Source organism: Arachis hypogaea, chromosome 18 (assembly GCF_003086295.3).
Source record: "Arachis hypogaea cultivar Tifrunner chromosome 18, arahy.Tifrunner.gnm2.J5K5, whole genome shotgun sequence".
NCBI lineage: Eukaryota > Viridiplantae > Streptophyta > Magnoliopsida > Fabales > Fabaceae > Arachis > Arachis hypogaea.
In genome coordinates this window covers 8,585,122-8,607,359 of record NC_092053.1, presented here as the reverse complement: position 1 = coordinate 8,607,359, position 22,238 = coordinate 8,585,122, and positions in this window count along the sequence as shown.

Below are 22,238 nucleotides of genomic sequence, written 5' to 3'. Positions count from 1 at the left end.
TCCCGTTCTCTCAGTGAAAATGGTCCAAATGCGCTGTCACCGCACGGCTAATCAGTTGTTGGTTCTCGATCATGTTGGAATAGGATCCATTGATCCTTTTGCATCTGTCACTACGCCCAACACTCGCGAGTTTGAAGCTCGTCACAGTCATCCCTTTTCAGATCCTACTCGGAATACCACAGACAAGGTTTAGACTTTCCGAATCTCAAGAATGCTGCCAATTGATTCTCGCTATACCACGAAGACTCTGATCTCATGGAAGGAAGGCTCGGTTGTCAGGCGAGGCAACCATGCATCATGAACCATGAGGCTAAGAGATACACACTCAATCGAAGGTAGAACGGAGGTGGTTGTCAGGCACGCATTCATAGGTGAGAATGATGATGAGTGTCACAGATCATCACATTTGTCAGGTTGAAGTGCGAGTGAATATCTTAGAGAAGAAATAGGCTTGAGTTGAATAGAAAAACAATAGTACCTTGCATTAATTCATGAGGAACAGCAGAGCTCCACACCTTAATCTATGGGGTGTAGAAACTCCACCGTTGAAAATACATAAGAACAAAAGGTCTAGGCATAGCCGAATGGCCAGCCTCCCGAAGAGGGTTCAATCATCAAAACATGATTAAAGATTAATTGAAAGATAAAAATACAATAGCAAAAGGTCCTATTTATAGAAAACTAGTAGCCTAGGGTTTACAAAAATGAGTAAATGGTGCAGAAATCCACTTCTGGGCCCACTTGGTGTGTGCTTGGGCTGAGCATTGAAGCTTTCACATGAAGAGACTTTTCTTGGAGTTAAACGCCAGCTTTTGTGCCAGTTTGGGCGTTTAATTCCAGCTTTTATACCAGTTCTGGCGTTTTGACGCCAGAATTTCTATGCTGACTTAGAATGCCAATTTGGGCCATGAAATCTCGGGCAAAGTATGGACTATTATATATTGCTGAAAAGCCCAGGATGTCTAATTTCCAACGCAATTGAGAGCGCGCCAATTGGGCTTCTTTAGCTCCATAAAATCCACTTCGAGTGCAGGGAGGTCAGAATCCAACAGCATCTGCAGTCCTTTTTCAGCCTCTGAATCAGATTTTTGCTGAGGTCCCTCAATTTCAGCCAGAAAATACCTAAAATCACAGAAAAACACACAAACTAATAGTAAATTCCAGAAATGTGATTTTTATTTAAAAACTAATAAAAACATGATAAAAACTAACTAGAATATACTAAAAACATACTAAAAACAATGCCAAAAAGCGTATAAATTATCCGCTCATCAACCTACCACTGTAATTTTGTCCACAAGTGTGCTTTTCATTTAGGGTCTTCAGTCAAAAGTAATTGGAACCACCAACTTTGAATGTAAATTCCATTCACCTACACTTCCCTCTGCAATGCACTCTACATCTAACCTTATCATTTTTGATATACCTAAATATCTTCTATTCAACAAAGCATGCTCTCTAATAGCATCTTTAAACTGAGTGAGTAACTTGAACTCCAATCCCACCTTAAACTCATAGTCCCTGCACATCTCAGCCTCAATATATTTGGGGTATCTTTTCTTCTTAATCATATCATCCGAATCTCCCTCATAGCTATCAATATCTTCAGTTCGTAACTTTCAGAAAAATTTTCAACTTCAACATCCTCACCAACAACAACATCATGAACAGCAGTATCAACACCAGTAGCTTGACTATTGCCATCTTGATTTAATGGGCCATGGAACCCCCCAAAAGCATTTGAAGCTTCTCCATCATTTTCATCTTCAACATCAAAACTAAAATGATCCTCGTGATCTCTATCATCAGCACTATCATCAAATCTATCCTCCTCACTAGATGGATCTGATTCACCTTCAACTCTGCTTCTATTAAACCACTGCCACTGTACTCAGCTTCAGTTGGTACATAATCCTTATCATTCGAAGATATCTCAATACCATTACCTTTTCTGCAGCCATCAACAACATACACCAAGCAATTCTTAACAGTCTGTGACACTAATGACCTATCCATTCTCATGGCATCTCCATCACTCATCAACTTTCTAAGACCTGAGTTCAATTGACATCCTGGTTCATAGTACCATATCTTAGCATACCCTTTGTACCCTAACTTCTTTATCTCACTAACTATTTCTTGCAAAATCCATTCATCGAGCTCAAAATGCAGGTCTTCCAACACCCTTTCCCCCAAATATTCTAGCCCATGCCCTGTATCATGAAACTTGTTATCATGATATATGTCAATGATAAAATCCAAATCCCCATCACTACATAAAAAAAAGGGAAACAGAACCCTAATAAACCAACATCATCACAGCAACAATAATTAACAATAAACAAAATTCATAATCAGCAAAACCGATTCATATGTCAATTCATTAATTAACAAAACTCATCACCTGTTTTGGCAGATTGACTTCAAACAGCAAGGCGAGGCGTGGAACGGCGAGGCAAGGCGCGATGTGGCGAGGCGTGGCGCGGTGAGGCAAGGCGCGATGCAGCGAGGTGTGGCACGGCGAGGCAAGGCACCATGCAGCGAGTCACGGTGAGGGAAGCGACAGACGAACAACGTAGAGCATAGCAGAGCAAGCAAAGTGACGGACGGACGACCACCAATCGACGGAAGCTGACGACGATGTAGATGGACGACAACACCAACCGATGGAGGAGAAACACCACTGCACAAGAACTTCAGAGAATAAGTTAGGGCTTGCTAGGGTTCTCTAACTTTGGGACAAAATGCCAAGGGTTGTTTTGGTATTTTGAAAAAATAGATGTGTGCTCAATTAGCTATTCTAACCCAATCATGAGAATATTCGATTTTTAAAAGAATATTCTGTTATCTTAAACGGTTTTGTTATGGCAGGGACTAAATTGAAAAAAAATTTAACATCTAGGGACTCAATTGAAAAGAAAAACGTATAGGGACCTAATTGAAAATTTAATGAAATTATAGGGACCCACAGGCTGCTGAGTAATTATAACACCATTACTTTTAGCACCTCATGATTGCACTAAAAGTTCAGGCATTACCTAACTCTACTTTTTTAATATGATACAATTTTTATTTAATATTGAGCCTTCGCGAATATAAACCAAATTTTTAATTTAAAAGTGAAAGGTCTTTACATTTTAAACTCTTAATCACACAAATATATCCACATAATATTAAATACATAGACTTATTTACAATTTCTCAAATACAGGTCCTACCCCTCTAAGAACCGAAACAATAAACGACAAGGGGAAAATAAAATTTAAGACTAAACCAAATACAGAAAATGAAAACATGTATATACTTAAAGCTCCGTAATTCGGTCGCAACTTCACAACAAAGCTTTCTGAACCTGTCACTGAAAAAGAAATTCTGTAGGGGAGTGACAACATCGTCCTCGCAGGTTCTCAGTAGGGAAGAGAATACCATCAAAGCAAAGAACTATAGAATTAATTTCATTATAAAAATATTTTATTCTTGAAATAACTTTTTGGAAAAGTTTTATGGAAAAACCTACTTTGAAAAGTCATAAAGAAACTCCTTTAGTTTACAAATCAGTAAGGTGAATAGTTTAAAGAAATGAAAAAGGACCAATGACATGCCTAAGGGTTTCCTACCCAACTTACATCGCTCACTCCTATCCAACTCATGAATTAGAATAATAAAGCAACACCTAATTCATCCTGACTCAACCTCCGTCATCCCATATAAAAAATCACCATCATCATGGCTCCACCAAAGAGGGTCTTTTAGATAAACATACACATACAAATCAAACAAAGAAATCATAGATAGAGTACAAATACACCATGTAAACCAAGTAGCAGGTAAACACGGTTAATCATTTAGGCAAACCAAGATAATGCACACTCAAGAGAAGCATACAAATGCGTATGATGTATGTCTGTCCTATGACTGATGATATCATCTGTCGGTTATATAGCCAACCCGACATGTCCTGGTAGCTAACCATTGGACAATCCTTCTATGCGCGTATCCCCAAGCTCAAAAATATCCATAAGAAAATTCCAAGCTCAAATTTATATATATGCATGCCCATAGAGGAACTCTAAAGTTAAAGTGCCCGATCACATCTTGCGACAACGGGTCAACAGAGTATCGAGTCTTAACCTAGAGCAAGTGGTGGCAAGCCAATGTATCTACCCAGGGACACTCATGTCTCTAATAATTCAAATACATAAGCCATATGAATATTTCAATCATAATTCATCATTCTCAACGTCATCATCATTCATCAATTCATAACACATTAAATCTCAAATTCAACATTATTCTCGTCATCACTATCATCACCTCATTCATTATAATCTTAATATTTACTTATCTCAGCTTCAATCACAACTCTCAATATGCTCATCAACAACTCCGGCAAACCCTACTCCGTACTCTTTATCATTCATCGGGTGAGGCTTGGGCCGTTACATACGGCTTGCAAGTATGAGGTCTCTAAATACGACACCCTAGGCTCGAGGTCAAGGTTGTATATACACTAACTCAAAATAGAACATAATCATCCATAGCCAACAACAGTCTAACTCAACACGGCATAACTCCATTCAATCTCATTAAATCATTCCTCCAATCAATTATTTTATAAATTGGCAAGCCAAACTTCTCTAAATCCTCAATTTCAATATATACCCGCAACCTTTATCACAAGAATTCCTATAAATAGAAATTCAACTACATCTTTTTTTCACGTATCTCTTTTTCCTTCAAGTTCGTCACCTAACTCTATTTACACTATTTTCTCTCACATTTTTTAAACCCGAACCCGTGGTTTGATAAAATAGTTTGTGTTGTTAAAACTTTAACTAATTAAATAAATCTCTTTTCATCGTTATTTAAAATTAAATAAGTTAAATCATAAACTATTTTCACAAATTAAAATCATGGAACTCATTTCTCGTTTAAACCAAACTTACAAAATTCTTTAAAATTTTACAAAAATTTTGACAGAACCTCCCCTAAAAACCAGAGTTTACCACCATTCACAGGTTCCCTCTATTCAACCTCAACCCAACCAAAATAGCATTTCAAATTAACATTTCCAAATCCATCATTTAGAATCAATCAGAACCAATTTTAATAAAAAGTTCAAAATCAACAAATCAATAACAAAATCAGCCATAACCTCAACCACAAAAGAAAATCATTTGACTCACAAGCATTCATTCATTTGCATTAATTCACTGAACTCAATAGGTATTCAAGCCCAAAATATTTTTAATTTTAAAATAATACCCTACCTCAATAGTCGAAACCCTTAAAAGTTAACGCGTTAAGAGTCCCTTTTTTTTCCTTGGCCCGCAACGGCAGCGGCTGTATTCACAGCTCCGTTTACTTTCGCAACAATAGAAACAGCTTTAATTGCGACATGCAACCTCGATAACTCAATCCTAAAACATCAATGTCGCGAAATCCTTAATGCCATATAACAGAATACCAACGGCGAGGGTTTTCAAGCAGAAAAATTTATTGTAACAAAGGAATGAAGCAGCAGCAACCTCTAAACCGATCAGGCAACAGCTCTGGCAGCTACCTCTAGTGACGATGGCTATCAGAAGCTCCAGTGGTGGATTTTCAATGACTAGAAACACAACGATGCAGCTGTAACGGAAATCAATGACAACAATATTCCCAAAAATTAAAGAAAACATAAATTAGAAGGAAGAACGCCTTTATTGGCAGCGGGTCCTAGCGACGGCAACGGCTGGGCAGTGATGGAGCTCCCAAGACGCTCCATATTCTCTCTCCTATTCGTGTTTCCTCTTTCTTAGCTCAGATCGGCGGTGGATTCGCCCCCACCAACGACGGCAAAGGCGACGCGATGATGGTGGCGAAGCTCGAGGCAACGGTGGTGGCTTCGCACAGCACGGCGGCATGATGGTAGTGCGACGACAATGATAGAACACAACTCCTCTCCCTTTTCGCGTTCTGTTTGACAGTGCTCTCACTCTCTTTTCCCTTCGACAGCGACGGCGAGAAGTACGGTGTCAGGATGCGATGACCTCTCCGACACGGCTTGATGGTGACGGAACGCAGATTCGATAGCGGTAGCTCTCTCTCTCTCTCTCTCTCTCTCCCTCCTTCCTCCACGGACCTTCTCTCCCTTCGATGCATCTTTCCTTCTCATCTGTGATGGCACAGCGGCAGTGGCGACGGTGGCAGTGACGCCCACCTGCGCCATCTCCCTCTCCTTCCTCTTCTCCCTTTCTTCTTCGCAACCTTCGCCCTCTCTTTCTTTCTTAGTTTCTTCCGTGTGTGTGTGGGGGGGGGGCTTGGGGGTGGTGAGTGGTGAGGTGAGGGCAATGGCTAGGTTAGGATTAGTGGGTTCTAATTTAGAAATTTAGGGTTAATATATTAGGGTAATTTTAATAAAATTAGGGTATAATGTATAAATTTGATATCTAATTTAATCCCTAATATTTACTTTAAAAAATATTATTTAACTATCAATTTGTTAATTGGCTTTTAATCAAGTATTCTAATTTAAAATTAGAGATAATATAATTTATTTTCTTTGTTTATAAAATTAAAACATTAAATTCCAAAATCTCAATTATTTAAACTAAATCATATAAAATTTTTATTATTTTACAACTACTAAACTTCATAATTTAAATATAAAAAATTATTCAATAATTATAAAATTAAATAAAATTTCTAGTTTATTTATCAGCACTTGATTTAGTTTCTTTTAATAAAATAATTTATGAAAATAAAGTCTTTAATAAATAAATAAATTGAAATTAGTTCGTAATAAAATTTTTCGAAAATTCTGAGTCTTATAGTAATTAAACCATTAATTTTTGAATTTCTATCTTTTATATCTTGTTTTCAGTGCCATGTCTTATCTTTCATAACCATATGTAATCCTATAAACAACATAGTTCACCATTGTCTGTATTTTTTTAATTAAATAAATTTTAATTTTTTTTATTTTTAATAACAAATTAATTTTCAAAAAATATTGCACTTTTTATTTTCTCCTAAGCAAATTTAGCCTTCGCAAGAACATTGGGTCCTCTTGAGAAAAAACAAGCCGATAACAAAAATAAAATAATAACAACAATAATAATAAAACACAAACATATTGAAAATTTTATGCATTTTGCTAAGATAATTGTACTCTTAATTAAATTAATAAATCAAAAGTAAGAATAAGCCCCTTTCTATTTATTAATATGCGAAACCTCCTGTTTAAGTGGTATTTGAAGGTTCAAGGAGTGCTTGTTTAGATGAAAAAGAATTGGTTATTTGTCGATCTGGCAAGATAGCAAGGCTGAATTTGGGGAGCATGGGAATAGTATCTATAAAGGCATTCCGACGCCAAGTCAGAGAACTAGAGAGGTAGGGAATAAGTATTAGCGTAGAATGATAATACATGAGGGAGTGATAGAACTCCTCTTTTATAAACGGCGTAAGTTATCTTATCTTTGAGATAAGGGATCCCACCTCTTATAATTCGAAAAGTGGTTAAGAGGTAGAATTAAGATGGTGGAGATGTTTTGGGCCATTTGTATTAGACCTATTAAGAATTCAGACGCTAGGTCCGGAATAGTTGTCCCCCGAAATGTGAGGGTAAGCTTGCTTAGTTTTCATGCTGATTGAGTTTGGTTCTCCGTGGTTTGGGAGATCGTGGATCTCGCGTAGGAAAGTGTAATGTTACTTTGTGTTTTAAAGACTTTTGGACCTCTAGGTGGGCCGCTTTGATATTTTAGTTTTGTTAACTTTGGATATCCATTTTGTTGGTCTTCGGGGTGATCAATCCTGGGGGTAGTCGTTTTGTCAAGTTTTGTTTAACGTTTTGGATTTACTCATAAAAAAAAAAGGAAAACTTAACTTAAATGGAGAATGTTTAAAAGGTGAGGGCCTCGTTAAAACCTCCCACTGCTTTGGGTAGAAAAGAGTGCCCTTTAAAAGCGAGAAAGAAACATGAAGTATAAAAAAATGCTAAAAGATAAGTTACCAATTCTTGTTGACGTAAGTGACTTCCTCTCTGGATTGCCCTATTTGTAGCTTCTCTAAGTCTCCTTCCAGCTCTAGTCTTGATAGGTCGTCTTGCTGTTCATCTAGATCGGCAAGGAAGATTCCCATGGCAGTCGGTTTTGAATGTTTGGCTTAAACTGTTCCTATTTCATGTCTTCAGGTGGGGGGTTATTTTGAGGTGCCATGTTGTCGCCGTGACGTTTATTGGCGGCCACGACTTGACTCACTTCATCGTTATTTATGTATTGTCTCACCACATTCTGGATCTCATGCATCGACCAAACAGGTTTCGTCGTGAGGTGCTTTCGGAAGTCCTCATTCATCAGGTCGTTAGTTAAGCATAAGCTAGACACCGAGTTGGTCAGTCCATCTATGGTTAGACATTTGTCATTGAAGCTATCGATATATTTTCTTGTAGACTCGTCCGGGTGTTGAGTAATGCCTAGGAGGCTGATCGGGTTCTTTGCTTTGGATGTACGTATGGTGAATCGTACTAGGAATTTCTGGGAGATGTCGCTGAAGCATGAGATCGAGCCGTTTGGGAGCACATTGAACCACTTGAAAGCTGGGCTGGCTAGGGTTATCGGAAAGGCCCGACATCAAACAGCATCAACCGTTCCTTCCATGTTCATCCTGGCTTCAAAGGCCGTTATGTATTCTTGGAGATCTTTTGTGCCGTCGTACTTTATATCAGTTGGCTTATCAAACTCTTTTGGTAACCTTATTCAAAGAACTTTCTCAGTGAATGAGGTTACTCCCATTACCACGCATTCATGTTGCCTTTGCTTGGAATCTCTTTATTGTCTTTCTCCAAGGTATTCTCAGTCAGAACCTCAGGGTCGACTGTGACTCCTTTGCCTATTGTGACATCGATCCAAGGTTCTCGTTATGTGCTCTCTTCCGGAGGCGATTCGAGAGATTGCTTCTCTCGTGTGCAATGATTGGTAGCGTTTGTTTGTGGCAATCCTACCTTCTAGGATTTACTTTTGGTGGCAAAGCTCCTGGATTATGCAGTTTGTATCTTCTCCTAGGCCACCGAATGGCCTGCTTCTACTAGACTGGTGATCTTCTTGAAACTATTGTCTCGATTGAGTGTGAGTTGCATGGTTGTGAACCACGCTGGCCACCCTCCCATGGCCTGGGGAGGGGTTGCAGTGGTTCTGAGGCTCAAGCTGATTAGGCTGTCAATGAGGGCTAGGTTTCGGATTTTGGTTGGATCACTCCTCATAGACGTCTACCATGCTTCCAATGTTCAAGCGATATCTAAAGGTTCAAAGAGTTCTTGTTTAGGTGAAGAGGGATTGGGCATTCGTCGGTCCGGCAGGATGACGAGGCTGAATCCGGGGAGCGTTGTGCAAAGGCACTCCGACGCCCAAGTCAGAGAACTAGAGAGGTAGGGAATAAGTGCTAGGGTAGAATGATCATACCTGAGGGAGTGATAGGATTCCCCTTTTATAGATGGCCTAGGTTATTTTATCTTTGAGATACAGGTCTGATGAGTGGATAATTTATACCCTTTTTGGCATTGTTTTTACATAGTTTTTAGTATATTTTAGTTACTTTTTATTATATTTTTATTATTTTTTATTCAAAAATCATATTTCTGAACTTTACTATGAGTTTGTGTGTTTTTGTGATTTCAGGTATTTTCTGGCTGAAATTGAGGGACCTGAGCAAAAATCGGATCCAGAGGCTGAAAAAGGACTGCAGATGCTGTTGGATTCTTACCTCCCTGCACTCGAAGTGAATTTTCTGGAGCTACAAAAGCCCAATTGGCATGCTCTTAATTGCGTTGAAAAGTAGACATTCTGGGCTTTCCAGCAATATATAATAGTCCATACTTTTCTCGAGATTTGATGGCCCAAAATGGTGTTCAAATTCAGCCTAAAACATCTTGTGTAAAACGCCCAAACTGGCACCAAAATTGGAGTTAAATGCCCAAACTGGCACCAAAGCTGGCGTTTAACTCCAGAAACAGCCTATGCACGAAAAAGCTTCAATGCTCAGCCCAAGCACATACCAAGTAGGCCCCGGAAGTGGATTTCTGCATTATCTGCACTTAGTTACTCATTTTCTGTAACCCTAGGCTACTAGTTTAGTATAAAAACTACTTTTAGAGATTTATTTTATGTCTTTGGTTAACTTTAATCTTAGAAACCATTGTACACGTTTGGAGGCTGGCCTTACGGCCATGCCTATACCTTTTTTACTTATGTATTTTCTACGGTGGAGTTTCTACACCCCATAGATTAAAGTGTGGAGCTCTGCTGTTCTTCATGAATTAATACAAGTACTATTATTTTTCTATTCAACTCACGCCTATTTCTTATCTAAGATATTCACTCGCACTTCAACCGGATGAATGTGATGACCCGTGACACTCATCATCATTCTCACTTATGAACGCGTGCCTGACAACCACTTCCGTTCTATATGCAATAGCTTGAGTGTGTATCTCTTGGCCTCCTGGTTCACGACACATGGGTGCCTCTCCTGACAACAGAGCATTCCATTCCGTGAGATCAGAGTCTTCGTGGTATAGGCTAGAACCATTGGCAGCATTCCTAGGATCCGAAAAGTCTAAACCTTGTTTGTGGTATTCCGAGTGGGATCTGGGAAGGGATGACTGTGACGAGCTTTAAACCTGCGAATGTGGGGCACAAATGACAGTGTACAAAAGGATAATGGTCCTATTCCGACACTAGTGGGAACCGACAGATGATTAGCCGTGCGGTGACAACGCATATGGATTTTTTTTCTTCCGAGAGGATCATACAGCTTGCCATGGAAGGAGGTAACGCATGGTTGGAAGAAGGCAATAGAAAAGCAGAGGTTCTGAAGCAACAAAGCATCTCCAGATGCTTATCTGAAATTCCCACCAATGAATTACATAAGTAACTCTATCTTATTTTACATTTTATTTATATTTTAATTATCAAAACCTCATAACCATTTGAATATGCCTGATTGAAATTTACAAGGATGACCATAGCTTGCTTCAAGCCGATAATCTCTGTGGGATCGACCCTTACTCACGTAAGGTTTATTACTTGGACGACCCATTGCACTTGCTTGTTAGTTGTGCAGAGTTGTGAAAAAGAGTTGAGATTAAGATCGTGCGTACCAAGTTTTTGGCGCCGTTGCCGGAGATTGTTTGAGTTTGGACAACTGACGGTTCATCTTGTTGCTCAGATTAGGTACTTTTATTTTATGTTTAAGCTTTTTAATTTTTATTTATTTTCGAAAAATTTTCAAAAAAAAAATTTAATAATAATAAAAATATATGTTCTTCAGAATTTTTAAGAATGAATTCTAGAGTTTCATGAGATATGTTGAGTCCTGGCTGGCTGTTAAGTCATGTCTAATCTTTTGGACCGAGGTTTCACTTATCCTTAGAAGAGCTTCTTTGTCTTTCTCATCAATTTAGCTGTTGTATATAATGTCCTGCTGAAGCTTGGCTAGCCATGTCTAATCTTTTTAGACTGAACCTTTAGACTAACATTGCATGATTCCTGGAATTCCTATTAAAAATTTTGAATTTATTTATTTTTCTTTTTCCAAATTAATTTCAAAAAATACAAAAAAATTTTCATAAAATCATAAAAACCAAAAATTTTATGTTTCTTGTTTGAGTCTAGTGTCAAATTTTAAGTTTGGTGTCAATTGCATATTTTTAAATTATCTTTAAAATTTTCGAAAAAAAAAATTCATGCATTGAGCTCTTCATGATCTTCAAGTTGTTCTTGATGATTTTCATTATTTGATCTTTGCATTTTCTTGTTTGGTGTCTTTTCTTGTTTTTCATATGCATTCTTGAATTATTAGTGTCTAGAGAATAAAAATTTTTAAATTTGGTGTCTTGCATGTTTTTCTTTTCTTAAAAATTTTTCAAAAATAAGTTCTTGATGTTCATCATGATCTTCAAAGTGTTCTTGGTGTTCATCTTGACATTCAAAGTATTCTTGCATGCATAATTAGTTTTGATCTTAATTTCTTGTGTTTTGCATCATTTTTTATATTTTTCTCTTTCCTCATTAAAAATTCAAAAAAATCAAAAAATGTCTTTTCCTTATTTCACTCATAAATTTCGAAATTTTAGATTGATTTAGTCATAAAGTTTTAAAATTTAATTGCTTCTTATTAGTCAAGTCAAATTTTCAATTTAAAAATTCTATCTTTTTTAAATCTTTTTCAAAAATCAAATCTTTTTTATTTTTTTTCAATATTTTCAAAAATTCTAAAAATTTGTTTTTCAAAATCTTTTTCTTATTTTTATTTCATATTTTCGAAATTAATGCTAACATTTAATGTTTAGATTCAAAAATTTTCAAGTTGTTACTTGCCTATTAAGAAAAGATCAATCTTTAAATTCTAAAATCATATCTTTTAGTTTCTTGTTAGTCAAGTAATCAACTTTAATTTTCAAAATCAAATCTTTTTAATTTCCAATTCAAATATTTTTCAAAATTATTTTCAATCATATCTTTTTCTATTTCAATCATATCTTTTTCAAAACTTTATTTCAAAATCTTTTCTAACTTCTTATCTTTTCAAAATTGATTTTCAAATCTTTTTCAATTAACTACTTGACTTTTTGTTTGATTTTAAAAGTTTTCTATTTCAATCATATCTTTTCTCTAAAATTTGAAAACTAAATAAATTAATTACTATTTCTTATCTTTTTCAATTTTTATTTCGTTTCTTCTCTAAATTTTCGAATACTAACCAATAATTAAAATAAAAACAAAAATATTTTTCTTTTATTTTAATTTAAATTTTGAATTCTCCCTCTCTCTCATCTCTTTCTATTTATTTATTTAATCACTAACACGTATCTTCTTCTTAAAATTCGAACCCTCTCTCCCCCTCTGTGTTCGAATTTCTCTCTTCTCATTCTTCTATTCTTCTCTTCTTCTACTCATATAAGGAATCTCTATACTATGACATAGAGGATTCCTCTTTTTTCTCTGTTCTCTTCTTTTTTATATGAGCAAGAACAAGGATAAGAACATTCTTGTTGAAGCTGATCCTGAACCAGAAAGGACTCTAAAGAGGAAGCTAAGAGAAGCTAAAGCACAACACTCTGGAGAGGACCTGACAGAATTTTTCGAAAAAGAAGAAGACATGGCCGAACCCAACAACAATGGTGGAGATGCAAGGAAGATGCTTGGTGACTGTATTGCACCCTCTTTTGACTTCTGTGGAAGGAGCATCTCAATTCCTGCAATTGGAGCAAACAACTTTGAGCTTAAGCCTCAATTAGTTTCTCTAATGCAGCAGAATTGCAAGTTTCATGGACTTCTATTGGAAGATCCTCATCAGTTCTTAGTTGAATTCTTGCAAATCTGTGATACTGTTAAGATCAATGGGGTTAATCCTGAGGTCTACAAACATATGCTTTTTCCCTTTGATGTAAGAGACAGAGCTAGGATATGGTTGGACTCACAACCTAAAGAAAGCCTGAACTCTTGGAAAAAGTTGGTCAATGCTTTCTTGGCCAAGTTCTTTCCACCTCAAAAGATGAGCAAGCTTAGAGTGGAAGTCCAAACCTTCAGACAGAAGGAAGGTGAACCCCTCTATGATGCTTGGGAAAGATATAAGCAATTGATCAGAAGGTGTCCTTCTGACATGCTTTCAGAATGGAGCATCTTATGTATATTCTATTATGGTCTATCTGAATTGTCCAAGATGTCATTGGACCACTCTGCTGGTGGATCCCTTCATCTGAAGAAAATGCCTGCAGAAGCCCAGGAACTCATTGAGATGGTTGCAAATAACCAGTTCATGTATACTTCTGAAAAAAATCCTGTGAATAATGGGATAACTCAGAAGAAAGGAGTTCTTGAGATTGATACTCTGAATGCCATATTGGCTCAGAATAAAATATTGACTCAGCAAGTCAATATGATTTCTCAGAGTCTGACTGGATTACAAGCTGCATCTGGCAGTACTAAAGAAGCCTCCTCTGAAGGAGAAGCTTATGACCCTGAGAATCCTGCAATGGAAGAGGTGAATTACATGAGAGAATCCTATGGAAACACCTATAATCCTTCATGGAGAAATCATCCAAATGTCTCATGGAAGGATCAACAGAAGCCTCAACAAGGCTTTAATAATAATAATGGTGGGAGAGCACGGTTTGGCAATAACAAACCTTTTTCATCATCTTCTCAGCAACAGACAGAGAATTCTAAGAAGAGTCACTCTGACTTAGCAACTGTAGTCTCTGATCTATCTAAGACCACTCTCAACTTCATGACTGAAGCAAGGTCCTCCATTAGAAATTTGGAGGCACAAGTGGGTCAGCTGAGTAAAAGAGTTACTGAACTCCCTCCTAGTACTCTCCCAAGCAATACAGAAGAGAATCCAAAAAGAGAGTGTAAGGCCATCAACATACCCCACACGGCCGAACCTATAGAGGAGGGAGAGACAGTGAATTCCAGTGAGGAAGACCTCAATGGACATCCACTAGCCTCCAAGGAGTTCCCTAATGAGGAACTAAAGGAATCTTAGGCTCATATAGAGACCATAAAGATTCCACTAAACTTACTGTTGCCATTTATGAGCTCTAATAAGTATTCTTCCTCTGAAGAGGATGAAGATATTATTGAAGAGAAAGTTTTTCAATATCTAGGAGCAATCATGAAGCTGAATGCCAAGTTATTTGGTAATGAGACTTGGGAGGATGAACCCCCATTGCTCATCAATGAACTGAATGATCTGGTTCAACTGAAACTACCTCAGAAGAAACAGGATCCTGGAAAGTTCTTAATACCTTGTACAATAGGCACCATGACCTTTGAGAAGGCTCTGTGTGACCTTGGTTCAAGTATAAACCTCATGCCCCTCTCTGTAATGGAGAAACTAGGGATATTGGAGGTGTAAGCTGCAAGAATCTCACTAGAGATGGCAGACAATTCAAGGAAACAAGCTTATGGACTTGTAGAGGATGTCTTAGTAAAGGTTGAAGGCTTTTACATCCTTGCTGATTTCATAATCCTAGACACTAGGAAGGATGAAGATGAATCCATCATCCTAGGAAGACCCTTCTTAGCCACAGCAAGAGCTGTGATTGATGTGGACAGAGGAGAGCTAGTCCTTCAATTGAATGAGGACTACCTTGTGTTTAAAGCTCAAGGATCTTCTTCTGTAACCATGGAGAGGAAGCAGGAAAAGCTTCTCTCAACACAGAGTCAAATAGAGCTCCCACACTCAACTTTTAAGTTTGGTGTTGGGAGGCCAACATTAAGCTCTGAGTCTCTGTGAAGCTCTCTAGGAGCTTCACTGTCAAGCTATTGACATTAAAGAAGCGCTTGTTGGGAGGCAACCCAATGTTATTTAATTATATTTATTTATTTTCCATTATTATTTTATGTTTTCTTTAGGTTGATGATCATGTGAAGTCATAAAAATAATAAAAAAAAAATCAAAAACAGAATGAAAAATAGCATTAAAAATAGCACACCCTGGAGGACAGGCTTACTGGCGATTAAACGCCAGTAAGGATAGCAGAATGGGCATTTAACGAGCAGCCTGGCAGCATTCTGGGTCTTAAACGCCAGAATAGGCAGCACTCTGGGTGTTTAACGCCAGAAAGGGCTGCCTGGCACAGGCTGGCATTAAACGCTAGAAATGGGCATCTGGCTGGCGTTTAACGCCAGAAATGGGCAGCAGAGTGGCGTTTAACGCCAGGAAAGGTAGCAGGACTGGCGTTTAACGCCAGAAAAGGTAGCAGAGCTAGCGTTAAACGCCAGATTTGACATAGAATGGGCGTTTGAATGCCAGGATGGTGCAGGGACTTGAATTCCTTGACACCTCAGGATCTATGGACCCCACAGAATCCTCACCTACCCCACCTCTTCTTCTCTCCTCTTCACACCTTTCCATAACACTCTTCCCCAAACACCGTTGACCAATCCCATCAAAAACTCTTCCCCAAAATCCCTCACCTATCAAATCCTACCCTCTTCTCCATAATCTCTTCACCACTCACATCCATCCATCATTAAACCCCACCTACCTCACCATTCAAATTCAAACCATTTCCCTTCCAAACCCACCCACACATGGCCGAATACCCTCTCTCCCTTACCCTATAAATACCCCTCCTTACCACCTTCATTTTCACACAACATACACACTACTACCCGCTTGGCTGAACCCTCTACTCAACTCCTTCTCCTCCATTTCTTCTTCTTCTACTCCTTTCTTTCTTCTTTTGCTCAAGGACGAGCAACCATTCTAAGTTTGGTGTGGGAAAAGCTAAAAGCTTTTTATTTTTCCATAACCACTAATGGCACCTAAGGCCGGAGAAACCTCTAGAAAGAGAAAAGGGAAGACAATTACTTCCACATCCGAGTCATGGGAGATGGAGAGATTCATCTCAAAGGTCCATCAAGACCACTTCTATGAAGTTGTGGCCAAGAAAAAGGTGATCCCCGAGGTCTCCTTCAAGCTAAAAAAGAGTGAATATCTGGAGATCCGACATGAGATTCGAAGAAGAGGTTGGGAAATTCTCACCAACCCCATTCAACAAGTCGGGATCTTAATGGTTCAAGAGTTCTATGCTAATGCATGGATCACTAGGAACCATGACCAAGGTGTGAACCCGAACCCAAAGAATTGGCTCACAATGGTTCGGGGGAATTACTTGGATTTCAGTCCGGAAAATGTGAGGTTGGCATTCAACTTGCCTATGATGCAAGGAGATCCTCACCCTTTCACTAGAAGGGTCAACTTTGATCAAAGGTTGGACCAAGTCCTTAGAGACATTTGTGTGGAAGGCGCTCAATGGAAGAGAGATTCAAGAGGCAAGCCGGTTCAACTAAGAAGGCTTGACCTCAAACCCGTGGCTAGGGGATGGTTGGAGTTCATCCAACGCTCTATCATTCCTACTAGCAACCGGTCTGAAGTTACAATAGACCGGGCTATCATGATCCATAGTATCATGAATGGAGAGGAAGTAGAAGTTCATGAGATTATATCCCTAAAACTCTACAAGGTGGCGGACAAGTCCTCTACTTTGGCAAGGTTAGCCTTCCCTCATCTCATTTGTCACCTCTGCAATTCAGCTGGAATTGTCATAGAGGAAGACACCCTCATTGAAGAGGACAAGCCCATCACTAAGAAAAGGATAGAGCAAACAAGAGAGCCCACTCATGGACCTCAACAAGAGCATGAGGAAGTTCCTCATCTAGAAATCCCTGAGATACCTCAAGGGATGCACTTTCCTCCACAAAACTATTGGGAGCAAATTAACACCTCCCTAGGAGAATTGAGTTCCAACATGGGACAACTAAGGGTGGAGCACCAAGAGCATTCCATCCTCCTCCATGAAATTATAGAAGACCAAAGAGCCATGAGGGAGGAACAACAAAGGTAAGGAAGAGACATAGAGGAGCTAAAGCACTCCATAAGATCTTCAAGAGGAAGAACTAGCCGCCATCACTAAGGTGGACCCGTTCTTTAATTTTTTTGTTCTTTATTTTCTATTTTTTGTTTCCTATGCCTTATGTTTTATTTATGTTTGTGTCTTTATTACATGATTATTAGTGTTTAAGTATCTATGCCTTAAAGCTATGAATGTCCTATGAATCCTTCACCTTTCTTAAATGAAAAATATTTTAATTACAAAAGAACAAGAAGTACATGGTTTCAAATTCTATCTTGAAATTAGTTTAATTATTTTGATGTGGTAACAATATCTTTTGTTTTCTGAATGAATGCTTGAACAGTGCATATTTTTTTGAATTTGTTGTTTATGAATGTTAAAATTGTTGGCTCTTGAAAGAATGATGAAAAAGGAGAAATTTTATTTGATAATTTGAAAAATCATAAAATTGATTCTTGAAGCAAGAAAAAGCAGTGAAGAGCAAAAGCTTGCAAAAAATGGCAAAAAAATAAATGAAAAAGAAAGAAAAAGAAAAAGCAAGCAGAAAAAGCCAATAGCCCTTTAAACCAAAAGGCAAGGGTAAAAAGGATCCAAGGCTTTGAGCATTAATGGATAGGAGGGCTCACAGGAATAAAATCCTGGCCTAAGCGACTAAACCAAGCTGTCCCTAACCATGTGCTTGTGGCGTGAAGGTGTCAAGTGAAAAGCTTGACACTGAGCAGTTAAAGTCGTGGTCCAAAGCAAAAAGAGTGTGCTTAAGAGCTCTGGACACCTCCAACTGGGGACTCTAGCAAAGCTGAGTCACAATCTGAAAAGGTTCACCCAGTTATGTGTCTATGGCATTTATGTATCTGGTGGTAATACTGGAAAACAAAATGCTTAGGGCCACGGCCAAGACTCAATAAGTAGTTGTGTTCAAGAATCAACATACTGAACTAGGAGAATCAATAACACTATCTAAATTCTAAGTTCCTATAGATGCCAATCATTCTGAACTTCAAAGGATAAAGTGAGATGCCAAAACTGTTCAGAAGCAAAAAGGCTACAAGTCCCGCTCATCTAATTGAAACTAATTTTCATTGATAAGTTTGGAATTCATTGTATATTCTCTTCTTTTTATCCTATTTTGTTTTCAGTTGCTTGGGGACAAGCAACAATTTAAGTTTGGTGTTGTGATGAGCGGATAATTTATACCCTTTTTGGCATTGTTTTTACATAGTTTTTAGTATGTCTTAGTTACTTTTTATTATATTTTTATTAGTTTTTATTCAAAAATCAAATTTCTAGACTTTACTATGAGTTTGTGTATTTTCTATGATTTCAGGTATTTTCTGGTTGAAATTGAGGGACCTGAGCAAAAATCTGATCCAGAGGCTGAAAAAGGAATGCAGATGCTGTTGGATTCTGACCTCCCTGCATTAGAAGTGGATTTTCTGGAGCTACAAAAGCCCAATTGGTGCGCTCTTAATTGCGTTGGAAAGTAGAAATTCTGGGCTTTCCAGAAATATATAATAGTTTATACTTTGCCCGAGATTTGATAGCCCAAACTGGCATTCAAATTCAGCCTAAAACATCTTGGCGTAAAACGCCCAAACTGACACCAGAATTGGAGTTAAACGTCCAAACTGGCACCAAAGCTAGGGTTTAACTCCAGAAATAGCCTATGCACGAAAAAGCTTCAATGCTCAGCCCAAGCACACACCAAGTGGGCTCCGAAAGTGGATTTCTGTATTATCTGCACTTAGTTACTCATTTTCTGTAACCCTAGGCTACTAGTTTAGTATAAAAACTACTTTTAGAGATTTATTTTATGTCTTTGGTTAACTTTAATCTTAGAAACCATTGTACACATTTGGAGGCTGGCCTCACGGCCATGCCTAAACCTTTTTCACTTATGTATTTTCTACGGTAGAGTTTCTACACCCCATAGATTAAGGTGTGGAGCTCTGTTGTTCTTCATGAATTAATACAAGTACTATTGTTTTTCTATTCAACTCACGCCTACTTCTTATCTAAGATATTCACTCGCACTTCAATCGGATGAATGTGACGACCCGTGACACTCATCATCATTCTCACTTATGAACGCGTGCCTGATATGCAATAGCTTGAGTGTGTATCTCTTGGCCTCCTGGTTCACAACGCATGGGTGCCTCTCCTGACAACAGAGCATTCCATTCCGTGAGATCAGAGTCTTCGTGGTATAGGCTAGAACCATTGGCAGCATTCCTGGAATCCGGAAAGTCTAAACCTTGTCTGTGGTATTCCTAGTAGGATCTGGGAATGGATGACTGTGACGAGCTTCAAACCTGTGAATGTGGGGCACAAGTGACAGTGTGCAAAAGGACAATGGTCCTATTCCGATGCTAGTGGGAATCAACAGATGATTAGCCGTGCGGTGACAGCGCATATGGATTTGTTTTCATTCGAGAGGATCATACAGCTTGCCATGGAAGGAGGTAACGCATGGTTAGAAGAAGGCAATAGGAAAGCAGAGGTTCTGAAGCAACAAAGCATCTCCAGATGCTTATCTGAAATTCCCACCAATGAATTACATAAGTAACTCTATCTTATTTTATATTTTATTTATATTTTAATTATCAAAACCTCATAACCATTTGAATTTGTCTGACTGAGATTTACAAGGATGACCATAGCTTGCTTCAAGCCGATAATCTCCGTGGGATCGACCCTTACTCACGTAAGGTTTATTACTTGGACGACCCAGTGCACTTGCTGGTTAGTTGTGCGGAGTTGTGAAAAAGAGTTGAGATTAAGATCGTGCGTACCAAGTTTTTGGCGCCATTGTTAGAGATCACAATTTCGTGCACCAAGGTCCCACCTCTCATAATTCGAAAAGTGGTTAGGAGGTAGAGATGGTCCTGGGCCATTAAGATGGCGGGGATGTTTTTGGGCCCGTTGTATGTCACGACCTAAAATGAGCCATAATTGGCGCTAAGAAAAATTGCCCCCTAGCAAGCCTAACAAATTTGAATATAAGTTAAATAAGAAAGTCACAAATGTTTTAATAAATTTACAAGTTCTAGAATGAATAATTACACATTTTTAACAAAAAGATAAAATAAATAAATATGATTGGATCCAACAAATAATTACACATATGGAGCACATAACATCTAGAAACTCAACAAAGAATGAGTACATATTGCCGATAATAACCCATGGATAGTAAAAGCTCACATATTCGTCTATCTATTCCTTAATTTTTTTTTAAGAAAACGGAGTGAGTTTTGCAACTCAGTGACTAGACAATACATCTATAATTCACATGAGACCATATAAACAATATTATCAAATATATTTTATTTAGAAAATAGTAATTTTTACAAATAGGTGAATCAATAAGGGAGTTCTCAGTACAGAAATCAAATCAAATAGTCCACACTTGGGCGGTTCCACCTCTAAGGGTAGCCCTTTCCTCTTGGGTGTCTAAGTAGAATAACAGATAAAACGTGTGGCCTACACGTTAGGCTAGCAATGCTCCTGCTAGCTAATGTCTGAGTCAAATGCATCTAAATTAACGTCATAACCGCCGTTAACTACGATCTTCTAATACGAGCCTCCCAAACCAATTCAAAACATATCATTTCAAAGGCAACAAATTCTTTAATCCTTCAACTATATGCCGTATCAAATCGAATGAAATAATACTTTCTAATTGAAATCCTTTTTCATCGTACTTTCTCAATCATAAAGAATTTCAAACATATTTCACAATTTCAGAGTACATAAGTAAGTATATATACTTCAATGTTTCAAAAGCAGATATTCAAGTAAAATCGAACATTCTAGAATAATGCAAAGCTTCATCAAAAATATATATGGTCTCATGTATGGTTCCTAAAGTATAAACTTTGCAAAAACGATTTATTCAACTCTAATAAATCAATTATTCTAATCAAATTAAATTCGTTCAAGGCAAATATAGTGAGTATAATTCAAAAATCATAATAGATGTATGTCAAATAATTATAAATATAAAGTCTACTCACAACTTTGTCCGAAGGGACCGAAGAGATTGAATCCAGAGTGCTAAATTGAAGGTTGAAATCCTGTGGTTGTTTTGGGGGGTTTCAAGATGACAACACCAAACAAGGAAGACAACAATGATGATAGAAGGCGACAATAACGACAAGGCAATGCTGATCAGTAATGAGTCCAGCAGCGGAGTGCAGTTTGACAGCGAGCTCTAGCTCCCGCAAACAAGGAAGACCAGGGCGTGACAGTGATGGAGCAAGACAGGAACAGCTCTGCACGAGCTCCCTCCCGTTAAATCCAATGGCAACACAGCTCCAGTTGGCACCAGCGGCAACCTCTTTCCACGGCGATGGCAATAGAGGCGTCAACAATGGTAGTTGTCGCTTCCTCCTCTTCAAGCTCTGGTGAGTCTAGGGCATCAAACTCACCCCCCTCTCTCTCTCATCTTGGTCTCTCTCTTCATTTTCGTGCTCGACGACAATGATGGCTCCTAACCCCATAGCGCCATCTCTCCTCCTTCCTCTCTCCTTCTTCCTTTCTTCTTCTCTCATGTTCTCTCTCTATTTTTTCTTTTTTTTTTCTTTTGGCTAACTCTGAGTGTGTGTGTCAATTAAGAGAGATGGGTGAGTGTGTGGGTTAGAAAGGAACGGTGAGGTTTGTATTTATAAAATTAGAATTAGAAAAAAAATAAAAAAAATATTAAGTGAAATTTGTCTCACATATTCTTTTTTATTACTATTATTTTTAGATTATTACATTGTATTTGACCCATTAAAAATTCAGACGCCAGGCCCGAAACACCTCCCTATTTATTTTCTGACTTTGTTTAGAACAT